At 38.6% G+C, this 7,979-nt stretch overlaps 1 non-coding gene across 1 annotated transcript; it reads right to left on the bottom strand.

The window, feature by feature from the left end:
* Positions 1–3,861: 3,861 nt before the first annotated feature.
* LOC123838095 (small nucleolar RNA ACA64) lies at positions 3,862–3,988 on the bottom strand. Its single transcript, XR_006789428.1, has one exon. It is a non-coding gene; the product is annotated as a small nucleolar RNA ACA64 (small nucleolar RNA).
* Positions 3,989–7,979: the final 3,991 nt, after the last annotated feature.

Raw genomic sequence — 7,979 nt, 5'->3', positions numbered from 1 at the left:
CACTGCATAATGGTTAAGGCATGGCAAGCAAAACTATTGACCTTAGAAATAGTACAGGAGACTGGTGTAAAACATGTTACCTATAACTCTTCATCTTAGCTACTGTTAACCTAACCCACTTTACCTAATCCCTCCCCCACTGAATCTGAAGAGCTTGGTATGAGTCTACCTCCAACATGCTACAGTTTTTAAGCTAAAAATCACAGTGACTCATGAAAACTGATGATGGATCATGTACTAATGGATCACGTATTATTCCACTGACTGTGTAAAATGCAATTTATTTGTCTTTAGGACCTTATTCTAAAATTGTTCCAATATTGTTTTGGCAACAATATTAAGCCACTTGCATTTCAAATATAAAAACTTGCCAAGTTCACCTTATTTTCTTCCTGATAACACTAAAGAACCATGCTACATCTGTACTATCTCAAAATTTATGGTCAAATGCTAAATGTGGTGTTGAATCTCCTCCAGATATGTTTTCCATCCTTCTCCACCATGCTCTGTAACCGGGAGGCTAACCTGTACGCTTTGCCTTCTGGATTCTGCTTGGGTTTGACCAGTGAAAGGCACCAGTAGCCATTCAAAAGGTAGAAGGAAAGAGATGGTGGTATTTATGCCCCTGGCTTCCTCTTTGCCAGATGCAGGCAGGTTAGCCAGGGCTACACGTCTATCTACACCCACAGCTCCGGCCTGGTCCTCTGGCCTGGTCCTTCAGCTACAGCTCTCTCAGGATTCTAGTAACCACTCCTTTCCCTTCCCAATGCAGATCTCCTATAGATCTGCCATGGTGGTTAGCCTGGTTGATTTACCTTAATTCTGCCCACATCCTACAAATAGCCCATTCATTAACTGAGCCTAATTACCAGAGTGGAGTGTGCCGTTTGTTTCCTTCTAGAGCCTAAGTGATACAAGTAATAAAGCCGATTACTATTTCAGAAAAAAGAAACACTTTCTTCTTGCTAAACTGAGTTACCCCCTTCTTTTTAAATTTTATTTTATTATGTTATGTTAATCACCATACATTACATCATTAGCTTTTGATGTAGTGTTCCATGATTCATTGTTTGCGTATAATGCCTAGTACTCCATTCAGTACGTGCCCTCTTTAATACCCATCACCAGGCTAACCCATCCCCCTACCCCCTTCCCCTCTAGAACCCTCAGTTTGTTTCTCAGAGTCCATAGTCTCTCATGGTTCGTCTCCCCCTCCGATCTCCCCTCCTTCATTTTTCCTTCCTGCTATCTTCTTTTTTTTTTTTTTTAACATATAATGTATTATTTGTTTCAGAGGTACAGGTCTGTGATTCAACAGTCTTACACAATTCACAGCGCTCACCATAGCACATACCCTCCCCAATGTCTATCACCCAGCCACCCCATCCCTCCCACCCCCCACCACTCCAGTAACCCTCTTAATCTCACGAAACAAACTGAGAGTTACCCCTTTTTATATCATTTCAGTTTATTAGGGAAAAACACTTCTTTTGAGAAGAAACTATATTTCTCAAACATAAGGGACATAAATTCTGTTTCTTTGACCCCCATCAAGCATCACAGTCCCCTGATTCCTAGAAATAGGTATAGTAATGTGCATTTATTAGGCAATCAGCAAATTGGTTTCAAACACTGAAATCTAACCTAAGTGATATCTATAAGTGATTATTTAATGATAACAACTAACTCAGTAATATCACCGGGGACAAAAATAACTCATTTAGGAAAAAAAATTGAATCATTAATCAAATAGAAAAGAGCATAGAATAGTTTCAAACTCAAAAGTTTTGTTTGTTTTTTTTTAACTCAAAAGCTTTTGAAATTTCTAGGACCACCTTTGGGAATTGTCAATGAAACTGAATAAGGCAGCTGTATAGAAAAGAAATTACACCTTTTAATCAAATACAAGTCTAGTAACTGCATATATTTACTAACAGACAGAAAAATTTAATCTTTACTTGTTTAAGGTATAAATTAATTTTACATGTATTTTTAAGAAAATTTCTTAAGAAACATGTGGACCTAATTAAAACATAGACTTTCCATCTCCTGAATTTTCATTATCATTACAAAATTACACCTGGCCATCTTATAATATTTCAGTAATTGCTATAGATAAATTGGAAGGGAAAGGAATATATAAGTAAGGCAAATAATGTTATTCTACAGCAGATTCAAATAAACACTGAACTGTTTTTCTTACTTATTCTTACCAACTAAGTTATAAAAACTTCTTTGCACAACTTAAAAATAGAAAATTTGTAGAAATTGAATCTTGCAGAAATTTATTTAACTTTTTATTATGTAAATCGAAGAAGCAGAGCACCCACAGCTTTGACAAATGAAGATTAAGTACACTATTTGTGTTGGTTAGTTTACTCTCTTTCAGAAACCACCATCCTACAAGAAGTGAGAAGCGCCCCATTCCAAGTCAAAAGACAAATCCTTTTAAGTCCAGAACAAGTTAATCTACCTGTCAGCAACCCTGTCTCACCGAGGAAACTAAGAAAGGGATCAGTACGCCTAGGTTATCAGGACATCCCAGACACTGAAGAGAAAGTCAAGGACATACATCATCTGAGACTATGGAGAAAGTTTGTAACTTGCCCTGTGTGTAATCAGTTGTACTTAATTACTTTATGGCAAAATACTCCAGCCTCAGCACTTCAGAAACATGATACTCTAGCTTGTATTGTGCCATGAAAATCAAAAATAACAATCAAAATCTTCAGAATGATAAACATTGTCCATTTTGGAGTCACTAACAAAGTGCTTTTCCCTATAGATTCTAACTCATACAAAGACAAACAAAACAAAAATACCCACAATAATTTCCTAAATTAAAATAAAGTTATAATAATTCTCAGATTTTATAATATAAATTTTAAAGATAGATAATTATAATCAATACTGAAATTTGGGAATAGTTAGAATGGCATTTATTCTAAGATAATTTTTAAAATTCTAATTATGATGCATTATTCCTTTTTTCCCTCAATCTATGATCCTGAAAAGCAAAGTTCTTGGTTAATTTCCTTTCAGAAGTTTGAGAGTCAGCAAAATAGTTTTACGGTGACATTTTCAAATAATATTTATTTTTTGAATAGTTTTTAAATTTAAATTCATTTAAAATAAAAATTAAATACAGAAAAATATAAAGAAGAAAATAAAAATCATTTATAATAAACCAGCTAAATTTGGGGTTATTATTTGGGTTTTTTTATTTGGGTTTATTTGGGTTTTTTTAAAGATTTTATTTATTTATTTTAGACAGAGATTGACAGAGAGAATGAGCGGGGGAGAGGGGCAGAGAGAGAAGCAGGCTCCCAGCTGAGAAGGGAGCCTGACGCAGGGCTCGATCCCAGGATCCTGAGATCATGACCTGAGCTGAAGGCAGATGCTTAACAGACTGAGCCACCCAGTCACCCCCAAGACAGGTACTGCTTAAGTTCTGGTACTGGTTATGCCATTTGATTCCTACCTTATTATTAAACACCATATCATCAGTATTTTTCTATGGGTTAAATGTATTATAATTTAGCTATAGAAATAACACCTTAATTTTAGCCATTCTGACTGGTGTGGTATCTCAAATAACACCTTAATTTGAACACCTTTTTGATAAAATCTTTGCATTTTGAAAATCTCCTTAGGATTAAGTTATAATACTGAAAGAAAGAAAATTAACATTTTTTTCAGACCAACAGTTTTATTGAGGATTGAGAGCAGAGCTCCCCTTCCCTCTGCAGTCCTGGTGGCATGGGACTCACCAGTGGACACTGATGTCCTGTCAGCAGAACACAGGGTCAGGGGTCAGAGGCCAGAGCATGTGTGGTGGGCACCAGGCCCACGAGTGGGCAAGCAGGTTGGGGCCTGGGTTTCACCTCCCCACACCCATGAGAGGGCAGTGCGCTGAGGCCCCCTGCGGCTCTGGGTGCCAAATCTCACCCACAGCCACAGCCAAAGCCGCAGGTGATTTTTAACCAATGCAGAAGAAAATTAACGTTTTTAAGATACTTGATATAAGTGGTAAATAATATTTTCAAAGAAATGCTCCCTGTTATTTAAACATATTATTGTTTCTGTGATTTTAGATTTCAAAATTCTTAGAAAAGCAAATAAGGGGAGAGCCAAGATGGCAGTGTAGTAGGAGAACCCTAGGCTTGCCTCCTCCTCGAACACAGCTAGATGATTATCAAATCATTCTGAATACTCAAGAAATTGAACTGAGGGCTAATAGAACAAACTGCACAACTAGAGGGAAAGAAGAGACCACTTTGAGGAAAGTAGGAAGGGCAGAGGAGTGCTTTGGCAGAGAAACCGGATCATGAGTGCTGCAGAGGGGAGGGAGCCCTGGTCCCAGAGAAAGGGGAGAGAGTGGAGTGTGCCGAGATAAGCACAGGAGAACACTTCCCCAAAGCCGTTGATCTGGGGAAACAGGAGGGGATGAATTTCATGAGTTTTTGCAACCAACAGGGCTCAAAGACTGGAATTTCAGAGGTCCCAGGCTTGACTGTGATAGAGACCTGAGGATGCTGCCCTACTCCTTGAGCAGAGGCAGGCAAACAACCACTGGGCAGACTGCATGATCTAAGGATCACCCAAGAGGTACGGGGGAGAGACGGTTTGTACTTTTTGGAGCACATCTGTGAAAGGTGGCATTGCTTCTCTGGGGACAAAAGAACCATGGGGGGCCATTTCCCTCCCCCGCCCCTCAGCATAGGCACAGAGACACCTGCTGAGGGCAGCTAACCAGGACACTGGCAATTTAGCCATATTTTTCCAAATCCAAAGCGCCTGCACTTTGGTGCAAATGCCTTCTGGGACAAACTTGCATCAGTCTCCGTACGGGGAGACCTTTTCCGAGAGGACCAGTACAGGTCCCCACCACACTAGTCCCTAAAGCTTGGAATTTTAAAAGGCAGCAGGCCTGGCTAGTGTAGAACCCAAGGTGCAATGCACTGCTCTAGGCAGGCAAGCAACCCAGCGACTGACAGTGTGAAATCAGTGACACAGGAGGGGAAATTATTCGCTGCTCTGAAAGTACTTCCATGAGAGCAGCAAGCACAGACTCCCTTTTCCAGGGACAAAGGAGCTGGCCGGTGCCATTTCCCTGCCCTACCCCTCAGCATAAACTAACATCAGTAAACAGCACAGTGCCAACACTGGCTGCCTAACCTGCTTGCACCAAGACTCACCCCCCTGCATTCCCTTGGTACTGTTTTTTTAGGGCAAGTGTGCCTCATGATCACCTCAGTAGGCCCTTCTCCGAGAAGACCAGTTCAAATCCCTGTATGTACCATGTCTACTGACCATAGAGTTTTGCAGAGCTTTAGATCTAGTGGAAATAGCATCAGGTCTCTCTTAGCAAGCAGACCAGAGCACACCTAAGTTAAAACTCACCACAGTCTGACCAAGGTCCAAACACTACCCACTGCAGGCAAGGAGAAACTCTGCAGAGGACTGACCTGGGGGATAGAGCAGCCAAAACACAGCAGCAGGGTACACACAGCATACACCAGAGACATTTCCTGAAGTGCCAGGCCCTGGACATTATATGACCTCTTCTTCATAAAGCCATTACTCTCAGAAGCAGGAAACATATTAGGCTTTCCTAACACACAGAATAAGATAGAGACCCAGACAAATGCAAGATGGAGGAATTCATTCCAAAAGAAAGAATAAGAAAAGGTCATGGCAAGGGATCTAATCAAAATAGATATAAGTAATATGTCTGATCCAGAATTCAAAGCAATAATCATAAAGATACTAGCTGGGCTTGAAAAAAGCATAGAAGACATCAGGGAGATTTTTACCACAGAGACAAAGTAGCTAAAAACCAATCAGGCTGAAATGAAAAATACAATAACCAAGATTCAAAACCAACTGGATGTAATGACCACAAGGATGGAAGAAGAAAAGGAATGAAAAAGTGACATAGAAGATAGAATTATGGAAAATAATAAAGCTGAACAAGAAGTAAAGAAAAATCTTGGATCATGGAAGTAAACAGGGAACTCAGTGACTCCAAGAGTAATAGCATTCACATTACAGGAGTCCCAGAAGAAGAAGAGGAGAGAAAAGGGAGCAAAAAGTTTGTTTGAGGATATTATAGCTGAAAACTTCCCTAAACTAGGGGAGGAAACAGATATCCAAATCCAGGAGGCACAGAGAACTCCCATCAAAGTCAACAAAAGCAGGCCAACACCAAGACCTATTATAGTGAAATTTGCAAAGTACAGAGATAAAGAAAAAAAATCCTAAAAGCAGCAAGACAAGAGAAGTCCCTAAATGACTAGGGAAGACAAATAAGGTTAGCAGCGGCTCTATCCACAGAAACTTGGCAAGCCAGAAAAAAGTGGCATGATATATTCAACATGCTGAATGGGAAAAAAATATGCAGCTAAGAATACTCCATCCAGCAAGGCTATCATTCAGAATAGAAGGAAAAATAAAGAGTTTCTCAGACAAACAAAAACTAAAGGAGTTCATGACCACTAAACCAGGCCTGCAAGAAATATTAAAGTGGGAAAGAAAGACCAAAAGTGACAAAGACTAGAAGGGATCAGAGAAAATCTCCAGAAAAAATAACAAAACAAGTAATAAAATGGCACAAATACATACCTATCAACAATCACTCCAAATGTAAATGGATTAAATGCTCTGATCAAAAGACAAAGGGTATCAGAATGGATAGAAATGTAAGACCCATCTATATGTTGCCTACAAGAGACTCATTTTAGACCCAAAGACACCTCCAGATTGAAAGTGAGGGGATGGAGAAAAATATACCATGCCAATGGACATCAAAAGAAAGCTCAAGTAGCCCCATAGTTATATCAAACAAACTAGATTTTAAACCAAAGACTGTAACAAGAGATGAAGAAGGGCACTATATCATAATAAAGGGGTCTTTCTAAGAGAAGATTTAACAATTGTAAAGACTTATGCCCCCAACTTGGGAGCACCCAAATATATAAAACAATTAATAACAAACATAAAGGAACTCATTGATAATAATACAATAATAGTAGGGGACTTTAATACCCCACTTATAGCAAGGGACAGATCATGTAAGCAGAAAATCAACGAGGAAACAAGGGCTTTGAATGACACGCTGGACCAGATGGATTTAACAGATATCTTCAGAACATTTCATCCTAAAGCAGCAGAATACACATTCTTTCAAACACACATGGGACATTCTCCAGAATAGATCATGTACTAGCTCACGAATCAGACCTCAACAAGTACAGAAAGGTTGAGATCATACCACACATATTTTCAGATCACAATGCTATGAAACTCGAAGTCAACCACAAGAAAATATCTGGAAAGACCACAAATATATAGAGGTTAAAGAACATCCTACTAAAGAATGAAAGAGTTACCAGGAAATTATAGAGGAAATAAAAAAATACATAGAAACTAATGAAATTGAAAACATGATAGTCCAAAACCTTTGGGATGCAGCAAAAGTGGTCATAAGAGGGAAATATATAGCAATACAGGCCTATGTCAAGAAGCAAGAAAAATCTCAAATAAGCAACTTAACCTTATACCTAAAGGAGCTAGAAAAAGAACAACAAATGAAGCCTAAAGGCAGCAGAAGAAGGAAAATAATAAAGATTAGAGCAGAAATAAATGATACAGAAACAAACAAACAAACAAACAAAAAAACAGTAGAACAAATCAATGAAACCAGGAGCTGGTTCTTTGACAAAATTAAAGTGATAAACCCCTAGCCAGACTTATCAAAAAGAAAAGAAAAAGGACCTAAATAAATAAAATAACAAATGAGAGAGCAGAAATAACAACCAATACCACAGAAATACAGCGTTATAAAAGAATATTATGAAAAATTATATGCCAACAAATAAGACAATTTGAAAGAAATGGATAAATTCCTAGGAACATATAAACTACCAAACTGAAAGAAGAAATATAAAACTTGGACAGACCCATAACCAGCAAAGAAA

Source organism: Mirounga angustirostris, unplaced genomic scaffold (assembly GCF_029215605.1).
Source record: "Mirounga angustirostris isolate CCGP_5_RB_7025 unplaced genomic scaffold, mMirAng1.0.hap1 SCAF_8, whole genome shotgun sequence".
NCBI classification, from domain to species: Eukaryota; Metazoa; Chordata; class Mammalia; order Carnivora; family Phocidae; genus Mirounga; species Mirounga angustirostris.
Note: the sequence above shows the minus strand (reverse complement) of the source record. Positions and strands in the feature narration are given on the sequence as shown.